Source organism: Aythya marila (assembly GCF_965140915.1).
Source record: "Aythya marila genome assembly, chromosome: 18".
NCBI classification, from domain to species: domain Eukaryota; kingdom Metazoa; phylum Chordata; class Aves; order Anseriformes; family Anatidae; genus Aythya; species Aythya marila.
The window spans coordinates 12461610-12465627 of NC_139059.1; positions in this window are offsets into that span (position 1 = coordinate 12461610).

Consider the following 4018-nt stretch of genomic DNA (forward strand, 5'->3'; position numbering starts at 1 on the left):
CCAGAGTGGGAAGGAAATGTTACTCTTGTGTGCGGGTTTGTTGGCTTCTTTCAACCACACCCGTTCAGTAGCACAGACCTCTTCCTCTCTGGTTGCTCCATGGGTCTTGCCACAGTCAGTAGACTTTGAAGAAGCAACTCAGTCATCAGTGCTAAAGGGATTAACTGGAGCAGCTAGCTAGAGCTGCCAGCAGGGCATAAGCAGCTGGGGGACGTGGATGTCAAGAAGGAAGGCATAGCTGGAGGGATTGGTGGAGGAAAGAGTAAATAGCTGGAGGAGCTCCTGGGAAAGAAGCAGCTAATGAGAATGGCCAGGTTAGCAGGCGCAACTAGTTGATGTCAGTTTAGGCAATGCTGTCCAGTGTGGCTCAAGACAGCTGTGCAACCTCCATGAGCTGTGGCAAGATGTTCTATGGGAAGATGAAGAGACAGATAAAACTTCATGGAAGAAGAGGACTTTATGTTATCACCTGGCACTTCAGGATGGCTTAGGAAAGGTGGAATGGCTTATTGTATCATGTCCCCTTGAATACATCTCCTCAAAATATTTGTGAAGTCCATCGTTCAACTGCTTCATTATGGCCGCATGGTTAAAGGAATCTAATATCAGTAACAAAGGTACCTGCTGCTATAGTGAAGCATTGAGCACAGACTGTGTGGTGGTCACCTTGATGCTGTGCTCCTTCAGAGTCTTAGAGGGGAGCTCACCAACAGCTTCTTTTCTCTACTGGAATTCACCAGCTGCTAAGGTTAAATCTTACATCAAACATATTGACTCCTAAGAAGATGCCTTCTTGAACTTTCCTTGTTGATTTCCACATGGTCCAACTGGGTTGACTTTGCTTGCTTCTTTCCTGGCAGAAAAGAAGACCAATGGGTCTGAAGAGGAGGCCAGGCCAGTGACTTGCAGCCATGCATCTTCTGTCGTTGCAACTAGCTAGGAGGTCCTGCTCAGATTGGTCCAGGGTAGAAGGAGCAGAGGACCTAAGCAGAAGACAGTGGGTGTGGAATTTCCTTCTAACTAGGCAGGTTGCAAGGTTGATGCTGCTGCTCTAAAAAGCAGAGCTGAGAGTGTGGTTGGCGTTGGGCCACAAACGCAACAGTCCTTGACAGTGCTCCATGCTTGTACTTCACTGGTGCTCACGAGTGTCTGCCTCAGTTCATGCTCACTGAACACAAGGCAAGGAAACTCATATCATAAGGACCTGCAGAAAGTGAGGTGGAATCTATTTCCAGCATGTGTGAATGCCCTCTCCTCTCTGGGGAATGCCAGCACAACGCCCACACAGTACTGCTGTGCAGGAATGTCTGTTTTCAGAGATTTCTCTCGTTCTGTCTCTTCTGGCTGTGCTGTGCTTTGCTTCTAGTCCCAGTGGGCTCCAGGCTCTGTAGCAATGAAAACAGAAATGACAGAAAGTTGGTGGCTGACTGGACCCTTTTGAACTGACAGAAAAGTAAGGAGGTGCATCTGGCACCACTTACCCCCTCAGAGGTGGGAGTAGCACTACGTGATGGAGAGGCTGTGTAGTTTTTGGCTAAGCTCACTGTACAAAAGTATTTTCAGCATGAAGACCAAACCACCATATGCAACAATCTGGAGAATTGTGCTTGGAGTATTTTTCATTCCAAGTCTGAAGGAAAGTCAGCTCCTTACCTCTCCCCTCAACTCCACCCATGGTCAGTTGGGCTCACAGTATTTATACAGGAATTGTCTTGGAATTATTGTCATCCTCTAACTTCTGCATGTGAATGGAAGTCAGAGATTGCCCAGAGAAGCTGGATTTCAGGTACACCCCTGAAGCGCGTTTCCCACTGACTGGCTCTGGTCTCCTCCATGGCAGAGTGCAATGTGTTTCCATCAGCGTCTCCATGACCTGTGCAGGGAGCCCCCAGGGATTGCTCTGGGCTTGAGCTCCTGGCTGGGGCCCTGGGCACCCAAAAGATGGGTGCTGCAGTGCCAGAGCCCTCCTTGGAACAAGTTCTTCAAGCACAGGACAGTGCCTGGTGCTGGCTATTGGATCATTTTTCTAACCTCGTCCCTGTGGCATTCACTGAGCTTCATGCACAGAGCTTTTAATAACCAAAATGCCAGTAACCAGAAGAAGAGCATGTTTAGATCTGACAGCATTTAAAGCAGCTCAAGTGACAGTGCCCTTTTCCTAGAACTAGATCAGTCACTCTCCAGGACTACCAGCAAATTATCTGGTGAAAAAGATTTTTTTTCTACTATACTTCCCCACACCTTTGCTGCAGCTTTGCTTTTCCTGCTCTTCTGCCTTATCTGTCACGTGCTGAATACCGCTTCACTCCTAGTCAGCTCTTTCCATGTCCTTCAGAAAGCTCAGAGGAACTGTGGCTATGTGTTAGGTTCAGGCAGCCATGAAGCTCTTTACATATTTTACTTAATTCATTAATTGCTCTTGTGTTAAATTCGGTCATAAATAAATAAATGTCCTTTGTTTTCTAAATAATTGTTGTGAAGAAGTGTTGCAGCCATGCACCTTTCTGAAAAGCATCAGCATTTTACAGGACTGCCAGACTGCCTACCACCTCACATGCTCTGATACAGGCAGCATTGTGTTGATAGCATTTTTTTTTTTTTTTTTTGGCTGGAATGAATGTGTAAGTGTGCAAGATATTTGGGATAGGATGGGAATGCTGGACTGGTAATGTGTCAGATCACATAGGATCTCAGACTGTATGTATGTGATTGTGTGCAGAGTTGTGGTTGGGTGGAGGGGTTTGTTTTTTTTTGCTGTTGTAGGTAGTGAAAGCCTACATGGGCCACCATGGATTTCTTGGAATGGCTGAGGATATTGCTTGATGGATGTTGTCAATGGGTACAAACAAATATGGGACATAGGCATAAGGTTTTCAAGGCATGTGAACAATTCTTTTTAAATGAGCAGAAATGAAGTATATCACTGCATTTACGGAATATGCATATGTTTGTTGTTAGAGTTTTTTAATGGTCTATGTTACTTTTGCATTTTCCTCTCTCACGTCCTTTAGCATATCTTCAATATGATAAGTGGAGAAACGTAAATAACTGACTATTAATGACTTCCCTATTAATAGAAGTTGCCATACAAATGTTAATAATTTATTTCAAATCAATTCTGTAAAAGCAGCTGTGAATGTTCTAGAACCAGAACTCTTTTGATATAAATTATTTTTCTTTTTCATCATTTTCTTTTTTTTTTTTTTTGTGTACATTGTACTGCAATTATTTATATTTGTTTTTGCTTAGACTATGTGAGTCTTTAGTATCATTTATGACTTACTACAAGAATAGCAAATGTTCCATGTGGTTTTTGAGTATTTCAATTTTTGCACGACACCAAGTGGAGATTTACTCAAAGTGATACTTAACTTATTTTTATTGCTAAAGAGTCAGCTCTCGTGCTCTAAGCAGAAATTACATGCCCCAAATTGTATTTGCATGCTGACTTGTTATTTTTTTATGTTTTCTCTGTATCTAGTACTATTATGGTGAAAATCCTATTCCAGGAAATGTGTCTGTTTTTCCTCTTTTCCATATAACATACAATGAATTAGTGAATGGCATCCATAATTTGTCTATTGTAGAATTGTCTTTTCTGTTGCTGTAAGGGCTTTCCTTAAATTTGCATGACTGTGTATAGAAGATATGTTGTACTATTCCCATTTTACTTCTGAAATATTTGCAGTACAAAAAAGCCAAACAACCTGGCCTAGGTCATCAACAGAGACCTGCAGAGAGAGTGAAGGATCCTATAAAATCTAATATAAGTTCTTTAAGTTCTTTGACTCATCAAGAGTCCCTTACTAACAGCCCTGTCAGATTATTTATAGTAGATATATCCACAGGAATGGTAAGATAAAACATTTCTAAATATATCTTGTCAAATCAATTATGCTGTTAGTTACATTTGCCAGACAATGTTTTGCCAAAGAAGGTTTGCCAATTATATTTGACTGAAGGAAAAGGAAACATCCAGAGCATCTGCATACCAGACTCTATAAAAGTCTCTATGGAG